Source organism: Physeter macrocephalus, chromosome 6 (genome assembly GCF_002837175.3).
Source record: "Physeter macrocephalus isolate SW-GA chromosome 6, ASM283717v5, whole genome shotgun sequence".
Classification (NCBI taxonomy): domain Eukaryota; kingdom Metazoa; phylum Chordata; class Mammalia; order Artiodactyla; family Physeteridae; genus Physeter; species Physeter macrocephalus.
In genome coordinates, this window is record NC_041219.1 from 95,093,634 (window position 1) to 95,116,740 (window position 23,107).

General features: G+C 37.5%; 1 long non-coding RNA gene across 1 annotated transcript in view; it reads left to right on the forward strand.

Annotated features, from left to right (window-relative positions):
• Positions 1 to 17,466, forward strand: part of LOC114486499 (uncharacterized) — an 18,027-nt gene extending 561 nt beyond the window's left edge. The window contains exons 2-4 of the long non-coding RNA XR_003680369.2: positions 5,865 to 5,927; positions 11,396 to 11,463; positions 16,073 to 17,466. This is a non-coding gene — a long non-coding RNA (uncharacterized lncRNA). The remainder of the gene's footprint in view (positions 1 to 5,864; positions 5,928 to 11,395; positions 11,464 to 16,072) is intronic.
• The last annotated feature ends 5,641 nt before the right edge of the window (positions 17,467 to 23,107 follow it).

The following is a 23,107-nucleotide window of genomic DNA, read 5'->3' on the forward strand; positions in this document are numbered from 1 at the left end:
TAGATGTATTTCTGATGTATTTGTGGGGAGGAAGGTGATCTCCGCGTCTTACTCTTCGGCCATCTTCTCTCTCCGCCCAGAGGGCATCTTTAGATCATCTTTAATTTCAAAGCAGACTCACTTCTCCACTCCCTCTCCAAGTTTCCCATTCTCATTAACAGAATATATGGCAGTTAGGTTCATTCCTTGAGGGACCATTTATGAAGCTATTGAATTATCAAAAACATGTAGTTGTTCATTGGGCCTCAATTTAAGACTTGAATTTGGAGCTGTTTTTCCTGAAATGGCGGGAGGAAAAAGGAAAGTAAGAGAAGTTTCATGGAAACTACTTCCCAAAAAGTTACTTAACGGCATTTTGGGTCACATCAAAAATATGGAACACCAATTCTCCAGAAAGAAAGATTCTTTTGAGTTTTCTCCCAAATTTTGTGGCGTCAGCTGCTTATCTATTTCATAAAAGCCTAGATAACTTCAAAACTCTTTCTGCTCCACACAGTGTGGGCAAGGAGATGAGTATGGATGACATGGAGATTATTTAGATGAACATTTTGCCATCTCCCTTCATTTTATAATAAGTATTCCATGGTTCTTTGTTAGAAGGAAGAAAAAGATATTCCATCCTTATGTTATGCTAGTCCCTTATGCCACCAAAAAACCTATAGGGAAATAAATGTTACTCTATATCTATGAATATGGCAGAGTGACTCTGACCATGTATTTATCTACCTATATCTATTATCTATCTATCATCTATCTATCTATCTATCTATCTATCTATCTATCTATCTATCTATGTAATTTCTCCCAATTATGTATTAATCAACTACTTACTTTGGACCCAGTGGTGATATGTCTCTGATAGATAGGTAGATATAGATACTCATAATACATCCTTTTCCTCCATAAATTTTTAATAATTTTACAAATATTTTCAGGAAAACCCAAAGCCACGACACAGAATGTGGCCATTTCTTAGTCACAAATACTAAGAAAGCTAAACTCTGTAGTAGCAAGATGATTTTGTAGTTCAGAGAAAAAATATTAGAAGAGAAATAGAATGGAAGGTCCAGATTTGAGAGATACTTTCTGGCATAAAATTAATCAAATTTGGTGAGCAACTGTTTTGAGTTATCAATGAGAAAAGTAAAGAAGTATTTGTTGACCTCTTTTCTAGTGTGGAAGATTGGAGAAAATGAGCATGAATTTAAGAGCAGGTATATGTTTGGGGAATGAGAATTGGATAAAAATAAAGCATGAGTTCAGTTTTAGGCAAGTAATTTAAGGTAAGGTACAAGAGGAGATGATCCTAAGAGCCCAGATAGGAGCCAGTTCATGAAGGGTCTTTAAGTTGTAATAAGAAACTTAGGTTGATTCAGTAAACGATGAAGAACCATGGCAACATTAGAAGCAAGAAAGTGACCTGGGAAGATGTGGATTTCAGACTGTTCAAAGGGCAATGTAATGTGGAGAAGCCAGTCAGCAATCAGGGAGAGCAGGGGTTTGCTTAGGGGAATATTCCAGGTGCACAATTATGATGGACTGAACTGGGACAGTATAAGAGATTGGGAAATAATCACAAGATAAAATTAGTAGAGTTGGCTGTTGATTTTATGTGGGGGATAAAAGAGAGGAAGTGGCTTAGGTTGACTTTAAATTTCTGGCTGGAGTGATGAGTGAATAATGTTGCAATTAATTAATATAGGAAACATCGGAAGAAAGAGTGGGTGTGGAGAGAGGGAGAAAATTCAGAAAATTCAGATCCACTTTGAACATGTTGTATTTGAACATGATGAGTAAGACATCTACATGGATTTCACTGGAATGTAGTTAAATATATGAGTCTAAAGCTCAAGGGAGATACCAGAACTGTAAACCTAGATTACAGAAAAAACAGGATATAGCAGTAGTTAAAATCAAGAAAGTGAATGAATTTATCCAAGGAAAGTGAAGATAGAATGTCAGAAGACCAAAGACAGAATCCAAGGAAACAACCAAGCTTTGAGAGTACAAAAAGAGTAGTAGTGCATAAGGAAGACTAAGAAGAAATATTCAGGAAAATATAGAAGAGTCAAAAGAGAGTCTCCTCATTGATGTTAGCACAGTAGAGACTCTGTGTGTATGGCTGATAGTGTCAGTACTGAAGAGATGTCCAGTAAGAAAGGAATTGTAATAGCACAGTTAATTCATCAACAGTTTGGCTCTTCCCATATACGTATCAGAAGGTAACCCTGTATCCCATGTTGTCATTCAGCTAAAAGACACCTTTCCTCTGATCCCTTCTCTTTCTTCCCAGCACCATGGAGTCTGATTGTCACCATCTATATAACTAGATTTTTGCCTTGATCATCAGTCTATATGTAGTCTGTTCTGTGATCTTGCTTTTTATTCTAGGACCTTCCTAGGAATTTTACCTCATAACTGCATCCAAAATACCTTCCATGTCTCTTGCTTATCCATTTGTCTATATTTTTTCTATATTTTCCATGTATCCAACTATGAACTGAGGGCTTGCTAAGTATAAGCATCTTCCTACACTTCTACCCTTTTCCCAAAATCCCTGGCACCATGCTGCTAATAATGTTTTAGACCTACTGGTTTGCCTAAACTGTGTATAAAATGACCATATCCACTGGACTCGTGCCTTTGGGACATTTCCCACTGATGTTGCTGAGGCTGACTCTACAGAAACGTTAACTTTCTGTGTGCCCTCATCCCAGTTAGAGTTCCTGTCCTTCCATAATTCAACGTGTCCCAGATCTATATGATAGCTGTGATCATGTTGAATTTGAGGTGTGGCAGGGGATTCAAATAGAAGCACTGGATAGACCATTTGAAATATGGGCTGCAGAGGAGGTACAAGGCCAGAGTTGAGATATGACTTTAGGAGCAGGACAAAAGGATGACAGTGAGAAATCTTTAAAATATAATTATTTCTTGATAGAGTGACTAAAGAGAAAATATTACAGGATTTATGACAACACTTTAAAGGACAACCAGAGAGGAGAGAAGAAGTCTGAGACACGAAAGGAGAACCAGAAAAGTGGAAAACAGAACATAAGACAAAATGAAGTAAACAAAGAGAATGAGGACAGAGAAAAGATCTAAAAATGCCATCATTTTATCTTAATCCTTGAGAGAATGGCATCAATGGAAGCAAAGCCAGATGTAAGCGACTTCTAAGGGAATGGTTAGAATAAAAGGAGAGGAAGTGAATTTAGCACCACACTTGAAAAGTTTTCGAAGAAAGTAAAGAGTTTAACTGGTATATAGAAAAGATAGCAAGCACACAAAAGTCTTTGTACATTGAATCTTATTTCCTTGCATCTCAGACACCTACAAAAGTGCCTAAATAGAGCAGCAATTCAATAAATATTTGCTGAATGAATGAGCTTTGGTTTTGCTTTTGTTTTTATTTAAAATGCACGTGTCTACAGATTGGGATAGAGTGAAGATGTTAGAGAAAAAGTAGATAGTTGTGATACTAATATCCTGAAAACACTGGTCATGTTTGGAGTCCAGAAGATTGAGAGAGAGGTGAAGTTTAAATTGGAGAAAAGTGGAGGAGAAAGGAACATAGGGGAATAAAGATTAGAGTTGGCAAAAGTAGGTAAACCTGATGTGTTTTTCTCCCTAAAATAGTGGGGTCTCATGATGGAGTTGGGAGATAAAAGGAAACAATATTTCTATATTGATTGCCAAAGCTCAGTTAAGATGCAAATTTTCAGTGTTAGGGAATATTGAAAACATTTTGTAGACTCAAAAATAGAATTAAATTAAATTTAAAAGGCAGGGAAAGCAACTGGTGGAGGTCATCCAAGGTTGAGAGTTGATGAGTCGGGCAGAAAGAAGAATCAGAGAGGTCAACTGAAAAAATTGGCTGTGGATACAATGCTGGCTCAAAAAGGAGAGACCAGAGTCGCAATTTGAGCATGCACTGGTGCCAAAGAGAACAGAGAATAAATGTTGAATTAAATGGGAAAAGGCAGGTAAAAAACTGGTAGAAGCAGGTAAGTGCTGAATTAAAGATCTCATAAAGAAAAATGTTGACTTAGGCTGATAAAGTTCACTCTGTGTCTCAGGAAGAAAGGAGCTACAGGTCCACAGAGTCAGGAATGGAAAGGAATCAGATCAAGGACTCTTCAGGGTCAAAAGTGTAAGTTTTGAAGTTATTGAAAAAGATTGCAGGGAGCACATGGAAAGGGAAGTTTTGTGCCAAACAGTTTATGTAACCTGAAATAAATTGCAGGGTGTGGAAGAAAATAGCAGTGATGTTTTAAGGAAGGTCACATAGCAGGAAATAATGACCTTAAAGTGATAAAAATAAGAGGTGCTTCAAAGGGCAGTTTCCTTCCAATCCAACTGTTGTTATCATATGAAAGTAGAAACATGTAAAAATAAAGTAAAATAAAATAAAATGTTCCTGTCTTTAGTTTACACCATACTTGCTCACACAGCTTGTTCATTGATCAAGAAATGGTGTACAAAGGAAAGACAATTCTCATACAAGCCTACCTAATCAAGGCCAGTGGGAGGTGAGACCTCCAGGGAAAATGATAATGGGAACTAAGATTCTTAGTGAGAGATCAATGTTTACATTAGATGAAAAATAAGCATGAAAAAAGATAATTTGCCTTACAGAGAGAAGAGGCAGGTGCATTCCTAGGTACAATGGAGCAGAATAGTGAAAGGAAAAACAGTTCAAGTTCACAATGCAAAGAAGTAGGCACAGATGCAGACATAAAAGCACACTGCACAATGCCAAGCCCAAACCCTACCTTGTGAATGGAGTGTCTTTGCGGTAGAGTTTCTATAGACTATCTCATTTAGCCAACTATTTGGAATGTACTGGTGTTGATGTTCTTCCAATAAGGTCTGCCTGGGAAGCATCAAGGAACAGGACCAAATGGAGAAAGGGCTCTCTTAACAGTCCCTTTTTTCAGCTTTGGAGACGTCTGTACTACCCAGCTTGCAAGAGAGTTATGGCTATACCAGTGCTTGGAAGAATTCTGCTATCAAGCATTCAGAAGAAGTTTAGTTTTAGACAAAGAGAAGCTATAATTAAAAAAGAATCTGGCTGGATATGTTTTAATATATCTTAGAAGATACCTTGTGGAGTTTATGTCCTTAACCCAGACAAAAAATATATATATAATTAATTTCCTCCTCCTTATCATATGATTAATTTCAAGCTGATCTGACAAACTATGAGAGCAGTCAGAAAAGAATATATTTTAAAGTAAAGGGAAAAGGATCCTGCCGCATATTTAATCATATATAACTCTACTGTCTTCTTGTTTGCTTGAATTAATCGAGTTAAAATGGCGTTTCACTGCTCGGATATGACAGAGTAGGCTATTCGTATGCATCTTCCACTCTAAGGCTTTGTGGTAGCGGTGGTTTTCTGTATGGCTTTTGAAGGAGGGGAATGGGGGTAATTCAGCACATGGGGACTGTAAGATTTTTCGTTCATGTCTCATATACAATATAAGATTAACCAGCCACAATTCTTTGCAAAGGTCAGCTGGTCTCAACTGATTTCATGTTCTTGCCACAAAGTACTCTTGATCTAAAATAGATTATGTGGAAAAAAATCAGATATAAGTTAATTCATTTCAAATATTTGCTTCAGTTCCAGGATAATAAACACAACCTTGACTAAGTCATTCTTTCCCAGTTGTAATCCATACTCAATTATCTATGTTGACCTTATAAATGCATTATTTTTATTCATTTCATGAACATTTGAATTTTTTGATGTGTTTTTCTTGTTATGTTTTTGGGGGTTTTGTTGTTGTTGTTGTTTGTGGTTTTTTCCTCTTTTGGGAACTTTTCTATGTTCATTTGTTTTTGTTTGTTTTGGCCAGAACAGTGAATAAAGGATAGATTTCAACCTGGCAGGACACAAATATGAGTTTGCCAAGTAAATTGTGAGCATGACTAAACCCACTTCTTCCTTTCCAGTACTATACATATATATATATTTAAAAAAAAAAAGTACAGTGACATATATATTTTTCTGATCATGCAGAGGGAAAACAGTCAATCAAACAGTATTTATTAAATACCTAGAATTTATTTGAAAAACAGTTATCTGGGGATTCTATATGCTCAACATTGTTATAATTATCCTGGTAAATACAGAGAAATAAATAAGGATATGGTTTCAGCCTTCAAAGTATCTCTCCTCTTGCTCAGCTGAGAAGATTAAATAATACTTGAAATAACAAGAAACAATTTAAGATAGTGGGCAACTAAGTATTAATCCCAAAACAGGAGGTCAATGTAGGTCAGGATTAGAGAAATCTCGGTGAAGGGGGTAGAACTTAAAAACTAGAGAAATAACCTTAATGGTTGGGTAAGACCTATATAGCTGCAGTGGGAAGTAAAGGCAGGAGGAAGTAGTGAGAATAAGTAACAAAACAAGCAGTAAAAATAGTAAGAAGGAGGAGGAGGAGGAAGAAGGGAGAGGAGGAAAGAGGACTTTCACTGAATGTTTATTATGCTCTAGGAACAAGGATGGGTGTATTATAGAATCTATAATATGTGTGATATTGCATTCTAAACACTTTCATCTTACGTTTCTTGACCTACAGTGAAGCATCTTTCAGTATTTCTCCATTGTGGTGATACTCTTTGAGCCACCCATATCCCTTCCTGGGTCCTCTTTCCAGCCAGCACCACTCATAGACAAGAATAACAGACAAAAGGAAAAGAGAGCAGAACTGGGCATCTCTCCCCTTGGCACTCTTTTTTGCTCTGTCTTGTATTATTTGTATCTTTCTGTAATCAGGAAAACCAAGTCCTCACTGCTTCTCCGGGCCCCATAAGATAACCACTGCTTCTGTCTTTTGAGAGTGTACTATATTTGTTCCTGCCTTCTTGCCCTTCACCACAGCTTACTTCTCCAGAGTTGCATTCCCTCACATTTCTGTATGTTGGGAAAATTTGAGGGTTGGTGGTATCCTAATATTTGATGGCTTCTAAATTATGTTAACACTTAAAGAGGAAATCTATTACTTAAACCCAAAAGAAAGAGTAAGGTGAGGCTGTCAGCAAAAAGAATAAAGACAATGTTGCTTATACCTTTCTTAGAACGGAATAGAAAGAGAACATTCCTATGCCTCTCAAATCAACGAGATAGAGTTACACAATTACCTCATCATAAAGCCAGTTAGGCCATGGAAAAGGTTATCTCCACATTGTTAAAGATAACTGGACATCAGTGAGGATTGAACCTATGACCCAGACGCTTTAGCCCTCAATTTTAATGACGAAAAAAAACTATAACCAGGGTTCAGCTAAATCCCATATCTATATACTGACTGCACAACTCTCTCTAAAGAGCAGCAGACATGATTATCATTTGGATTACATCTCTTTCTCTTTTTGAGAAGGATTTGAAGGTAGGAGTTGGGGGTAAAACAATGAGTTAATATGTGGGATAGTATTATGGGCTCTGTTCTACTTACAGATCCAGTACTTATTGATTCATGACTTGGGTCATACAGCTATGTTGGTCTAGGTGAGGATTTTTACCCAAGTATTGGGATATAGTAGACAAACCTAAGACAAACTGTACAGAAGGGAAAAGTGGATGTTGCACTTCAGATATGTTACTGAAACAGGAGGGAAGAAGGCAGAGCACCACTTTTGAAAGAGTGACATAGCCTGAGGACATGACATAAACTGATTAGAATCAAATGGGTCCAAGATGGCAGACAAGTCGACTTCCACTACACCTTGAGCCTCAGTATACGCTCACTGTAACACATCAGCAAGCTAAATGACACACCCACCAGTGCCATGACAGTTCCAAGACAGAAAATAAGGATCAAAAAGTGGGTGGTGGCCCAATTCCTGGAAATCTCTGCCCCTTCCTGAAATAGCTGAAATACTCCTCCCACTCATTAGCCTATGAAATTACCCACCCCTATAAAAACTGACAACCCAATATCCTGGTGCCTTTCTCACCTTCTGAGATGGCCGACACTCTGTCTGTGGAGTGTGTTTCTCCCAAGGCTTCTCTCACCTTCTGAGATGGCCCACACTCTGTCTGAGGAGTGTGTTTCTCTCTAAATGAATCCACTTCTTACCTATCCCTTTGTCTCTCACTGAATTCTTTCTGTGATGAGACATCAAGAACCTGAGCTTCATTAAGTCCTGAAACCAGGTGTGTGATCTCAGTTGGAAGACTGTGGGTTTTGGCAAAAGTGGGTGGTGGCCCAATTCCTGGAAATCTCTGCCCCTTCCTGAAATAGCTGAAATACTCCTCCCACTCATTAGCCTATGAAATTACCCACCCCTATAAAAACTGACAACCCAATATCCTGGTGCCTTTCTCACCTTCTGAGATGGCCGACACTCTGTCTGTGGAGTGTGTTTCTCCCAAGGCTTCTCTCACCTTCTGAGATGGCCCACACTCTGTCTGAGGAGTGTGTTTCTCTCTAAATGAATCCACTTCTTACCTATCCCTTTGTCTCTCACTGAATTCTTTCTGTGATGAGACATCAAGAACCTGAGCTTCATTAAGTCCTGAAACCAGGTGTGTGATCTCAGTTGGAAGACTGTGGGTTTTTGCTGGGTTCTAGTCCCAGCTGCATGGGTTCAAGTCCCAATCTGGGTTTTGGCTGGGTTCGAGTCCCGGCCATGTGGGTTCAAGTCCCAATCTGAGATGTACGGTTTCAGCTGACAACCACGAAGGGACAGTAATAAGATAAGACAATGTTGAGGGTTAAGTCTTGGTCTTAAAGAGGCCCATGGGATGCTGCAAGCCAGACATACTGGGGAAGACGCTCTGCCAATGTCTGCTCATTTTTGACTGGCAGGTCAACTCCATATACTTATGCACATCCAACAGCAGGTCCAGGACAGAGGACAATTTAACTGACCCACCCTATAGGGCCATGGATCCCGAATGAAAGTGGATCCCTCCTCGCCTGAGGCACAGACCCTTTTGGCTATGCATTTCATGGCCTAGTCTGCCCCAGACTTCAGGTGTAAAATTCAGAAAGCATCTGCTGCTCCTCAGACTCCAGTGAATGATTTGTTCCAATTAGCTTATTAGGTTTTCAGTAATAGGGATATGGCCAAAAAGCCTGAATGCACCCAGAGAAATATGCAAAAGGTGCAAATGATTGCAGTAGCTTTGTTCGCTCAAAGACACCAAAGGGGAAGTCAGCTTTTCTGGGCCAATCTGGCCCTGGTAGACCACAAGGCCTATGGGTACCCATACAAGGCCATTGTACCCTATGCAGACAAAAGGCACTGGAGGGAAGATTGTGATCAATGTGCCCTTTGCAAACAGGGCATTGGGAGAGAGAATGCCCCAGATGCCAGAGAGCGATGGGGGCCCCTCGGCCATTGATGGTTTTGCAATCAGAAGACTGAAGGGGCCCAAGGCCAAAAGTGGCTCTGCCTAGAGATACCATCTACATAACTAACGTGGTCGAGCCTTGGGTGGTCACTGATGTGGTGGGCCACTTGATAGAATTTCTTATAGACACTGGTGCAGCCTTCTTGGTCTTACCCAAAGGACTGGAAACCTTAACAATCATAAGGAATACATAATGGGGTTGTCAGGGAAGACATAGGGGCACGCTTTCTTAGAACCCCTTTGTGCAGGATCAAGGGCCAGCTGTTTTTACATTCTTTTCTGTTTGTGTCTGACTGTCCCATCCCTTTAATGGGAAGAGATTTTTTTTACTAAGTTAGGGACCAGTCTGTTTCTCAAGGGGCAAGGGAACCACCCTCATCACCAAATGGTTCTAACAAAAAGCAAAAAGGAACAGATAAAATCTGAAGCTAAAATAGAAGCCTTAGTAGACCCTAGAATGTGGAATATCAAGGTTCTGGGCTTGGCCAAAGATATCTAGCCAGTGATTATTAAGTTAAAAGGGTATATAGTATCTAAATATAAGGTGCAAATTTCTTAAATCTAGAGAAGAGCCTCAAAAATGTTTGTAAGTAGATTTACCAAAATAGGAGGCCACTGGTCTGACTAAACTGACCATAGCTGATAATCAGAGCCTGATAAGAATTTTGGAAGAGGCCTTCTCCCCTAAGCTAAATGAGGAAAAGTAAAACTTTCCAACATAGGTGAATGGGTATGTCAATCCTTCAATATCATTGAGGTAACCACCCAGTTCTTTGAAAAAGAAAACAAAACTGTCCTTGTTTTACAAATGTAGTCTTTACAGGACCACAGGTGTAGCTCCAAAAATAATCCAAAACCCACCAATCCTTCTATCGCTCCCCAAACCTTCCCTATTTATCTTAAGAGGCTTGTTAATATTAAACAAAGGGGAAACAAAGTCATCCTACAAGGAACTTGCCTGTACCTTTGAGATGCAATTGTCCTATCTGGTCTTCTCAGCAACCCTTATCTCTGCCACCTTTTTAAATGCAAATTTTAAAAAGAGGCTAAAGTCATTTAGAACTTGACTTGTCAAGGATAAATAGAAATCTTAAGTGTCTTTTCTGTAAACACTGGTAAAAAACGTTTAGCCATCTAGGTAGGTGACCATGATTTGTTCCATCTGCTAGAAACCCAATTTAAGTCCAACCCCTTGTGGATTTTATGTGGTACCAGACTCAGGGCTGAAATTTGGGAATGGGAACTATGAGGCCTCTGGTTTTTTGTGTGTTCATATGTATCCATATGTGTGTTGTATGTGTATGGTATTGCCAAAAATGAATTCGTAAAAGAACTCTACTTAATTGGCTTTTTAAAAATTTAAGCACTTATATAAAAACTCAGAAATAAAAAAACAATCTGGCCAGAATGAATTTCAGGTTCATGTCATCTGAAAAATATTCAGTACTAAACTGACATCTGGTACTGAAGGTGGCTTTAAGCTTGTTGGTTTGATTAATACAGACATATTAGAGTCATCAGTGATCAATGTCAAGTATAATACTTCTGTTGTACCTAGGTTTATTAGAGGTCAAATAAGACCTTACTCTATCTGTTACAAATTTGTCAACAAGAAAAGTAACTCAATGTGAAAAAAAACTTTTAAGAAAAGTAAAATATGTGTTTTTAGTAAAAGAAGGTGTGAAGAATGAAAAATACTGAAAAGAGTTATGCATGATCAGGATTTTCTAAGATTGGATTGAATTTAGTTGGGTAAATGGATTTTGTTAGGAATGGACTAGAACAAGATTGGATTTGGTTTCTCCCTCCAAAGTAGTCTTGAAATGCTGCTTTTGACAACAGATTGTGTGAGTTTCTTTGCCTTTAAGTGACTTGTATTTGCTTTTGAGATCTTTTGTAATTTTGATTAAGGAATAAGTATTGTCTCACAGTGACCTATGATCTTATTTGACCAAGTGTTTTAAAACTTTTTGACAAACTTCCCAAATATCAAATTTTAATTAAGTTTCTTTTGATTTCCAGCTAACTTTGGGGTACTTTAGAGGTCCTCTGAGGTATCTTGAAGAGAAATATTTAACTAAGATTATCTGGTATGTTAAGTTAAATGTAATCATTCATAATTCTGGTATTGTAACCAAGTTTCTTTATCAATTACACTCTAATCAGATGTTTACCCATGCCTTTTAAGTCTTTTGTCATTTATAGATATTTTTGTACTCTGATGCTGTTACAAAAAAGTGCTTCATCATCAAGGAGATTCATAGAAAGGCTATGGAAACAATTACAAGAGTTCCACACCAAGATGATGGCTATGTGAGGATTCCAGCCCATACTGACTTAAAACAAGGAGCTGCCCTGCCCCTTGGGCCCCTAGATCAGGCACCCAGAGATTTTTACTCCCTGACAGGCAGGGCTGATGCCCTTATTCAGCCTTGAAGCAGCTACAGAAGACAGACCAACACCCTTCTGCTTCCCATAAGAATAGGGGAGTAAAATCTCTGAGGTGGGGAATGAAACAGGAGGGAAGGAGGCAGGGCACAACCTTTGAAAGAGTGACATAGCCTGAGGACATGACATAAACTGATTAGAACAAAATGGGTCCAAGATGACAGACAAGTCAACTTCCACTTGACCTTGAGCCTCAGTATATGCTCACTGTAACACATCAGCAAGCTAAATGACACACCTACAGGCACCATGACAGTTCCAAGACGGAACATAAGGATCAAAAAGTGGGCGATGACCCAATTCCTGGAAATCCCCTCCCCTTCCTGAAATAGCTCCCACTCATTAGCCTGTGAAATTATCCACCCCTATAAAAACTGACAACCCCATACCCTGGTGCCTTTCTCACATTCTGAGTTGACCTACACTCTGTCTGTGGAGTGTGTTTCTCTCTAAATAAATCCACTTCTATCACTCTGTCTCCCACTGAATTCCTTCTGTGATGAGACATCAAGAACCTGAGCTTCTTAAGTCCTGAAACCAGGTGTGTGATCTCAGTTGGAAAACTGTGTGTTTTGGCCGGGTTTGAGTCCCAGCTGCATGGATTCAAGTCCCAATCTGGGTTTTGGCCGAGTTAGAGTCCTGGCTGCGTGAGTTCATGTCCCAATCAGAGTTTTGGCCAGGTTCGAGTCCCAGCCGTGTGGGTTCAAGTCCCAATCTGAGGTGCACGTTTTCATTATCAAGCTACATATTTTCTTTTGAAAGATGTGCCTACCTCATGGATTCAATTTATCAATAGCTATTAAATTACCTTACAAACATTTTAGAGTCAAGGAAAATAATATTCTTCGTACAAATGAATGATCTATAATGAAAAAGAATTTTTTGAGAGCCCCCAAGAATGAACTGCAAAGAGGGTTAAAGTCACTGTTTTTGTTTAGACTTTGGGAAACGAAAGGAAAATCTTTAGGGAATCAATAATACATACCAACGGTTACATACTGAAGACCCTGTCTGAGAGCCAGACTTAGAATCCCTGAATTCAACTATTGTGGATATTTAATGATTAGTTAGAGATATTTTAGTGGTGTTTTGTCATATTTCTGGTTCTTTTTATCCTCTATTTTTGTGTTCTTGCCTTGCCAAATTCAGCTGTTCTAATTCCAGAACAGGTGTGGGATGGCTTGGTCTTTCATGGCAGCACCCCCTGAGGATCCTCACTGCCTTTGCCTCAGGAGTAATATCATTAAAAAGACAGACTGAGAGGAAATGAAAGGAAGGAGATTTTTCTCCTCTGTAACTATTGTCGTTCTTGGCAAGGTGTTACCAAGGCGCCTAGATATATAACACTTAAAGCTTCAATACTACAGCTCACTATACCAGAGAGCAGTTTAAACACAAAAGCTCAAGTAGATTATGCTCCTTCATGAGGTGACTCATCTCATGATAAATAGGGTGTGCCCCCCACCCCAAAAACAGATGTGGCAGATATGTCACCTATGGATGCAGTGCTTAGCAAAAGCTTCGAGGCTACAGAGATTTGGTTCCTAAAATAATTCTTCACATTTCCACAGCATTTTCTTCCCAAGTGTTCACAGCATTTGGCATGGGAGTGAGGGGACGACATATCATTCCAAGTAAATGATCTGAGGCTCAGCTGAAAGAAAAATGTCCACCAAGTGTACAGCCAAAAACAACTGCAGTGGAGAACCTGAAGCTTCGTCCACCCATGGTGGCTTCATTCAGGTCTGCCAACAAGAGGCAGGATGTATTAGGTGATTCTTGAGGCTATTTTCATTCATCAGATGAAAGGAGACATTTGTAATGAATACCCACAAAAAAATTGTTTGCCCAGTTAGTTTCACCAAAACTTATAAAATCTCTAGAATCTGAGGAAAAGGAAAAATTTATATCCATTATATCTATTATATTTTTCTTTTTACATTACTTCATTTTTATATTTATATTTAGACTTTTCAGGAGAAAAGAAATGCTTATCTGCCTAAGCTGACTTAAGTCTTTACGGTGGCTTTGGAGAAGCTGTGATCTCCCTAAGAAGCTCCACCTGCCACTGTGTAGCAACTGCTTCTACTAGTTGATTTGCTGCCATAGTTAAAACATGGTTAGATATTCCCAGGCATTCAGGCTCAGGCTCTGAATCCCACATTCCAAAGTGAAATCTACAATCTTTGGCAGGCGTATTCCATTCTTGGGAATCAGCCCTTACCTGAGAATAGGAGAATATTCAGGACAGCTTTTATTGAGCAGTGGAGAGTTCAGGACAATGGCTTCTATTACTTACAAACCTATCAGAATTCTGTTCCAGGCACCTCCCCTCCCCTACATGCACTGTGAACTCTCTGCCATGCTTTTCAAATAACCAGGTATAAACGATGATTTTAAAAAGTGCTTTACAAGTTTCCATTTCGAAAGTTCCTGGATGTTTGCATGGTAAGCTTCTACCTAGTTTTTAAACCAATATTTTTAAAATTTTCTAGAAGAGTGCTCCAGACTATTTCAATAATCAGCCCAGTAGATGTATATTAATTATTTATAAATTGTATGTGTAATATGCACAAACTAGAAAATTTGAAAGGATGAGATAAAGATGAAACAAACATACTTAATGTTTTGCTAACGATGGTGGCTTTATAGTTTAGTATATCAAGGAATACTATATTAGGACAAGGCTCACTGTTAACTAAAGTGGACATAAATCTTTATTTTAAATAGCTTTTCTGGTAATTTTATTTTTTTAACGAGTTTCTTGGCTATTATTAAGCTGCCATTTTCTTTATCTACCTGGGAAATAGCTCACATTTGGAGAAGAACTGTCAGATCCATCATTTTCTTGTAGTGCCCAAATGCTCTCTCTATCAACATGATTTTCAATTTAAATTTGCTTTGCAAGAATATTTTAAAAATATTTATCCATTTTTGTGGAGATTAGTTTGATAGAAACTGGATAATAATCATTCAACTTATTTAATGAACATATTAAACAATAATGCATAACAATATCTTGAAAGGAAAGGTCAAGAGTGTGCACTGCAGTAAAGCACACCATCCAGCTGCCCCTCCCAATCCTCTCTCCACACACCATTTTCTGTACATGGTAAGTGACCATCTGACATGCATGTGCAGTGAGGATGCCAGTGCCATTCCATAAGACAAATTAATAGTGCTTCACCATTAAGAGAGTGAAAAGACCAGCCACAGAGATGGAGAAGATATTAGTAACACATATATCAACAAAAGATCAGTGCAAAGAATTCTTACAAAACATTAAGGAGAGGAGCCAACAACCTAACCAAAAAACAAAAACAAAACAAAACAGAAAAACCAACCACCATAAACAACAACAAAAATTTTGAACTAGAAAATTATATATAAATGGTCATTAAACATTTTTAAAAATGCTAAAAGTCATTATTCATGAGGGAAGTAGAAGTTAAAACCACAGTGCAGTGTCACTACACACAAAAGAATTGCTGTAAAAAATTAACTAGATCATGTGTTACTGAAGGTATGAAGCAACTGGAACTCTCGTACAATGGCTGTTGGGAGTATAAACTGGTACAACCACTTTGGAAAACTATTTAGCACTATCTGCTAAAGCCTAATATAGTCATACCCTAAAAAAGAGGAATTCCACTTCTAGGTATTTATCCAACCAAAATGTTGGTAGATAATACTATTTATTGCAGCACTATTTGTGAGAGCCAAAAATTGACAACAACACAACCCAAATGTTCACCAATAGTAGAATGGATAGATTGTGATACATTCATATAACAAGGTAATAGGCAACACTGTGAAAATGAATGCACTATACCCACATGTAACAATAGAGATGACTCATAAGCATACTGATGAGTATAAAAATGCCAGCTACCAAATAAGACACAAAAAAGATTCTCTTTATGTAACATTTTTTAAAAGGCAAAACTAGTATATGGCAGTAGAAGTGAAGATAGAGATTTTTGTAGAGGGGTAGTCGATGGGCAGGAGGTACGAGCTGGGTCTTCTGTGGTGCTGCTGATACCTATTTCTTGATATGTGCTGATTACCTGAGTGTGTTAACTTTATGAAATTAATCTAACTGTATACCTATCATTGTTCACTTTTCTGTATGTAGTTATACTCGACAAATTTACAAAAAAAATCCAATGAATGAGAAGAGCTTAACTAACTCATTTTCTTAAATTATTAGATAAAAATAAAACTAAATGACAATTTTGTTTCTTTTCACAGCCTACTCAAAGATGTGGTGAAGTTACTCTAAAGCATGCTCTGGAGCCAGACGCCCTTCCAGCCAACCAGCCAAACGTTCCTTTTTTTTCAATTTTTCTCTATACTATATTCCACATTTCTTTTTTTTAATGTTTATTTTATACTGGAGCATAGTTGATTAACTATGTTATATTGCTTTCAGGTGTACAACAAAGATATTCAGTTATACATATACATGTACCTATTCTTTTTCAAATTCTTTTCCCATTTAGGTTATTACAGAATATTGAGCAGAGTTCCCTGTGCTGTACAATAGGTCCTTGTTGGTTACCTATTTTAAATATAGCAGTGTGTACAATAGTTCTAAAGTTTAAAAATTCTAATCCAGAGGGGAAAAATTGCTGAGTCAGGGAATATGGAAACTGTGGCCCCTTCCCTACTGACCGCTTTGTGTTGGTCAGTTTAGGAATATCAGGAAAAGGAAACAAACAACTTCTCATCTTCCTAGCCGAAATTTTTTCTAGTCCCAGTATTGGCTAATCAGAAACTGTCATTTTAATTAAATCTCTGCTTTCTTCTATTTAAGTAAGACCAACCCTCCTCTTTTCTCTCCAGGGCACAAATAGGCATTGCATATAAATCAAGGTTTCTCTCTGCAGTCCTCCCACAATTACTGAAATTCCTCACATGCTTCAAATACAAAATGACCTTTGCATTCCTCTCTGCTGATTTCATCACTAAACAAATTTTATCCTATAACATTTGTAGATGCATTCATCAATTAATCCATATTCAATATTTATTGAGTGTCTGTTTTGTTCCAGGCATTCTGCTAGGTCCGCATAATATAACCATGAATAAGAAATCACGGTCCCTGTTCTTAAAGAACACGTTGCAGTTTTTTGTGTTGTTTTATTTTCCATAAGTTTGTTTATAAAATAACAGTACCACCTATCAGACATCATTTACTAAAGATACTGAATGAAATTTTTTCATTTCTTCAACCATAATTGGTATTAGTGGCAATTGTACTACTGTCAGACCTTATAACTGGTCAAGTTTGTTGAATGTCAGGAAAAAAATGTCTTACGGAGTTTAAAATAATAAAGAGTAAAGCCAAGAAAGAGGCCCCTCTTATCCATTACCAAATATCCTTTTAATGACTCAAGTGTAAATGAATGAAACAGAATAATTAAATTTCTCTTAAATACACATACATTTACATAGTAACAGGAAAATCTGAGTGGAATACATTTTCATTTTTAATGAAACTAAAACATTTGTTCAGAAGATGAACTTCATACCTAGCAGGCTTTTCAGCTACCATCCTACTTACTCACTTACTGTGAGTGCTAATCTTGGCCTTTGAGAGAATATATTATTTACCAATAAGCATACTTGATCACCTCAATGACTCAACAAACCCTCTATTTTTTTTCCTAAGAATAAATTCTAATTTAAACTATTTGTAAATACAAATGAATTTTAAAAGTCTAACCATTAGTTATTGTTTTATACAATCAACCAGACATCAACTCTTGTTTTAAAAATAAGAGAATTACAATTGAAAACAAAAATCACACCTGTAGATTCCAAGATTGCAACACAGTACGATTTACAACGATTTGGTAGTGTTCAAGCTTTGATTACAGTTATCACTATTGTGGAATTGTGCAAAATGAGCTGAGAAGACTGTTAAACACTGCAGTTTTAGAGAAAGGACTACATGACATTGAACGAGTAATAAGATGAGTGTTGCTTTTTGCACTCAGTGATATGACTGCCAACTAAATCAGAGATGACAATAATTTACATTCGTTCATTAATCCCCTCCCTTTTTTCTTTCAGCATTTATTATTTGCCTATCATGTGCCAGACACTGACAGGCTGTGGGTATACCAAGTGAATTAAATAAAACGGTGTCTCAGGTTTTGAAGAGCTCAGAGCCTGGTGAGGGAGACAGACATGTAAACAAATAATTACAATGCAATTTGAGAAGTGCTATAGGAGAAGAGGAATGCCTTGTTAGCAGAGATGTAATCCTCCCGGAGGGGGAGGGTGGAGGGGAGAAGGAAGGAAAGTCAGAGGAAGTTTCAAAGAAGAGATAATGTTTGAGTCTGACTCTCAGGGCTTGAGGGAAATTGAATTTAACCATTAAACTATTTGAAACAGGCTTTATAATATAATACATATAATAATTCTAAGAAACAGTTTCTTTTCTTCTATTACAGGACAATGTTGCCTCATAAAATTGTTCAAAGCAATGTGACACTTCCCTGTCTCTCACTGAATATCATGCATCAGCTAAACCTCCTAAAATTGGGTACATAGTAAATATCATAGATGATTCTTTCATCCAATTTTCAGTTTAGAAATCCCTGTCTATTGTAATATTGTTGTTAGATTGAGCCAATTCCATTTCTCACACCTATAAATATCTCTAATCCCAAGAGTTACAGGCAAATAGAAATGTAATTACCTTATTGAGGACAAGAAAGCTATAAACATAAACCCAAAAGGGTCAACCCACTTATTTCATGCTAACATCTAATTTATTCACGTAGGCCTTGTGCCTTTCCAGGCTGCCCAGGACCTAAAAATCTTTTAGCACAAAAATCGACAAGGGATTATTACTTTTTACCAATGTTTTCACATTGTATTATTACTATTGCCACCACTCAGAGATTCTCATCACTTTTTTGTCCTCCTGTTGAAAGGCAATTTTAAATCTCTCTCTAAACCTTCCCCCAAGTCATCATCTTAAAGATGTTAACAATCATCTGTTCACAATAAAAGGAAATAGCAGTCATTAATCATCATTTAGCGATTCATGCTAAAAGAGAAAACAAGAGTTTGTAATATAATATTTAAATATGTAATCAGCAATCTTTTTTGTGAATCTATATAGACTTCCAATAAATCAAGCTATGGAAGTTATCTTCAAAGTGTCAGTTGTGTGCTGGGAACTACATCAGCTACATTAGGAAGTACTTAGAAATGCTTACAATCAAATGTGAGGCTTACATTATATAATATACTTAAGAGAATCATAAAGCAAAATAAAGGTAAACCCTTGGGACACATGATATGAACACATGGTCCTCTCATCAATTCCTTGAAAAAGAAGATCTATCACCTAAATCAAGTTTACAGATAACACCATCCTCTCCAAGTTCCCTCACCCCATTCCTGATCTAACCTACACAAAAGTAGCTAGATTTAATTTACCCTTTTATGCCATGGTAAATAAATCAAGGGTATACTATAAAGCTTTCAGATCAAATGTGGTCTGGATGGAAATATTGAAAGCAGGCTTCAAAACAACCAGAAATGTGTTAAAAAGGGAGTGGGGGGCAATGTAACCGGTTCTCTGATGCAGGTGAAGTCTTGTTATAATTAAGCTTGTTAAAGCCCCAATTCCATTCAATAAAACAGTATGAAGCTCCAGCTGGTAGCCAGCTGCTCCCCAGACCTTTTCCATGCCAAAAAAAAAACTTTTTTAAAGGCCTCAAGGTATAAGACCCTATAGGTTTGTTTTAACCACATTTCACTTGTCTAGGTAAATCAAACAATGTTAGATATTGAGTTATCTGAGTATTCAATAGCTAATGTCTTTCATCAGTCAGTAAGTATACCTAGATCATTTTATAAATATCTTACTCTATTCAGATGTATCAATGTGAAGAGAAACATATGGCAAGACTTTATGTAGCTCACTCATGGAAAATTGGGACATAGTTCAAGAAAGAGAACTTTCTTGAGAAGCTTTTATTCCTTTGGATTAAAAAATCCCTACTAGTGTATGCTCAAGCTTTCAAAGTCGCTTGTCAGGACTGCGAAATCTAAGAAAGACATGCAAGAACACATTACAATCGTATGGATGGAAAATCTTAAGGGAAATGATTTCAGCAAGGTCTAAGATTCCAATATATTCAGACCAAGAATTCAAATTACCTTTTCTGCATAATGGGAAACTCCTATAAATTTGCTTTTTTATTGTTATTTTAACCTATGAGTTAGCTCTGTATAGGTAACAAATCATTCACAGAAAATATTCACAAATCTTGATGGAAGGACTAAAAATAGAACCTATTGGAATTCAAGGCTGAAAAGTAGGTAGTGGGAAAAAGTGGAAGGAGAAAAGTAGCAACGTGGGATTTTTTTCATTTACTCTGTCTCCTCACTCAAAGTGGTGTCTGGTTTTCCCATTACTCTCAGAAGGTTACTGAGTGACTAAAGAGGCTTCATATTTATAAAGGTAGGACACACCTTTAAGTCAAATTAATCGTTATTCTTAGTATGCTAAAACATTTGAGAAAATAGTAAGGGTGACTTGGAAACTGACTGGAGGAAAGAGTATATTCGAATAAAAAAAATTCGCCCATTCATTCATTGATCGTTTCAGTTCATCAGTCAAAAGAATAAATATTTAGCACCTACTATGAGCCAGACACTGAATAAAATAGATAGGATCTTCTGTTCTCCCATAGTTCACAGACCAGCGGGTGATAAAATTACAACACGGAACATTATGAGGATGCAGTACAAGCTAGGCCCTATGGAGGGACTACAGAGGACTACAGAGGTGGCTGGCCAGTAAAGGTTCCCTGGATGTGATGACACATGCAATGAAATGTGAAGATTGACTGAGTTAATTACACAAAGTTGTGGCCAAAGTGTTAAAGGCAGAAGCAAAGAACACTCAAGTAAATACTCAGAAGTGAGAGACTGGGGCAAAAGTGAGAACCTGGAAGATGTTCAGCATGACTCAACTATAGATCCCAAAATGAGAAGGTAATAAGATACAAGACTTGAGAAGGAAAGAAGATCCTGATCGTGAGGAGATGGAGAGGCTAGCGAAGAGCATATGATGAGTGAATTATGAGGTTTAGAAACAAATGACCCAACATTTCAACTTACTAATTGTAAGACATTCAAAATATAGCCATAAGCCATCTGAGCCTTACTTTCCTGACTTATAAACTGATGCTACCAGCTACTTCGTATGTCTATTGTAAGGATAGAATGAGATAATGCATGAGAAATTATACATATAAAAGTATACTATGAATACAGAAGCATGCACTGGAGTAGGTCAAGGAGAATCCAGTTTTCAGAGAGACAAAGCAAGAGTAGAGAAGGAGTCTGATTTAATGATGTCCTTCAGGTCTAGGAAAGGAAATGTATTTTAAATGGACTAAGTCTTTGCCCTTGCTTGCAATAGCCATAGAGTTACATCCTTCTCCAAATCTCTCCTTACAAACGGGCACTCCTACATTTATTTCTACACTCTGCTTCCCAGAATTACTGGCCCAATGCCCACTTCCCTTCATTCCCCATCTAAGAATCCCTTTTTTTATGCACAGCCACCACATGGTGGCAGGTAACTCGGAAGACTGTAAGGGGAGAATGGTGGTTTCCTGACAACTTCTCCTCTCCCTACACCCCACCCTCCTGCGATGGGTCTCCAGAGGGAGATCTCTGCTAGAAAACTTCCCCTGATCTATTTTCACCTACTCCAGACTTATCCAGATCTCAATTTTCATTCACCTAATTAGGGATTTATTCCTGGGGGTTAAAATTTTCTAAAACATTTGAAAGGAAGTCAGTTTGTTACTTTAAGTCTTATTCTAACATAACCAACACATGTTCTCACAAGAGACTATAACAGTAACATCCGTATGAGGAAAATGTGTTAAAGGATTTGAAATGAATCTTGTGTATACGGCTGCCCTGAAAAGTAACTACAGAACCTAAAATATATTCTAAGCAGCCCACAGTGCTCAATGCAAGAGACAGTAGATAAGTTCTTCCAGGCCATCCACATGGCCTTGACAGGAACTGCTGATCTCAAGACCTTTGCACAAAGTAGGTGGTTTTGACCTTGGGAAATACAAGTACATTTTAACAATATGTTCATTAATAGTAAAAAAAAATTATTAGGCTTTATTCAATGATTCAATTTAAGTATTTTTTATCAGTATCTTGGAGGCAGATCTAATACTTTCTTTAATTTTATTAAGCTTGTCAAGTTATGTCTTATATTCTTTTTAAACTTTTAACTAATAAAATATAAAGCTAAAAAATATGTAATACCTGTCCTCAATTAGCTTAAAATCAAATCTTCCAAATCTTCTTCGGTCCCTCTAATGAAGACAATACAATTTTGCACACAGTTCAAGGGTAATGAATGGTTATAACAGTGATAGTAGCATGGAACCCAAATTTATCAAGTGGCAGAGAAAGACTGGGGAGTCTCATCGTTACTTCCAGCGGCCTTATCCAGCTTTCACTGAATTCTTTTCTACTCTCTGACTTGCAGCCATTCCCTAAACTTAGTTCTTTACTTGATATTCGTCAGCAATAGATGCATACACACACGAACAAGCAAATCAACAGAAAACACTCTCTTGAGGCCCCCCTGTGAGCATAGTGTAAGTTACTGATGACCTGGGTGGCAGAGGGCTTTTGCATTGCAGAAGTGCAATCAAGTGAAGTAAATAAAGATCAAAGTCATGAGGAGGCGCCATCTCCCTTCCCAAGATCTAGGGGGTGTGGGTGGGGCTTAGTGGGGCAGATGACATCATATTTGAGAAAGGAGGAGAAAGTGTTTGTTTTTCCAGTTTTACTTAAGAGCAGTAATATTTTAAGCTGAATATCTGTCATTTACAACTCAATATATTTGAGGGATTTCAAATACCTCAAGTGGAAAAAGTTTCCAAGTCTCTTCTCTCAAACTGACTTGTAACAATCTCTCTCCTGCTCATTACACTCTAGTCTGCTCCCCACTTTACCCACTCCTTCATGTGCCACATTTCTTCTCATACTTTGAGTCTTAAATCAAATATTACTCTTCAGAAATGCCTTTCCTGACCATACTACTTGAAGTATATCCCTCCCTGTCTATGAATCACATTATATTGTTTTATTTTCTTCACAGCCTTTATCAATCTCTAAAACTACCTTCATTATTTATGTTTTGTGTTTTTTTTGTTTGTTTTTGGTTTTTTTTTTTTGTGGTATGCGGGCCTCCCTCTGCTGCGGCCTCTCCCGTTG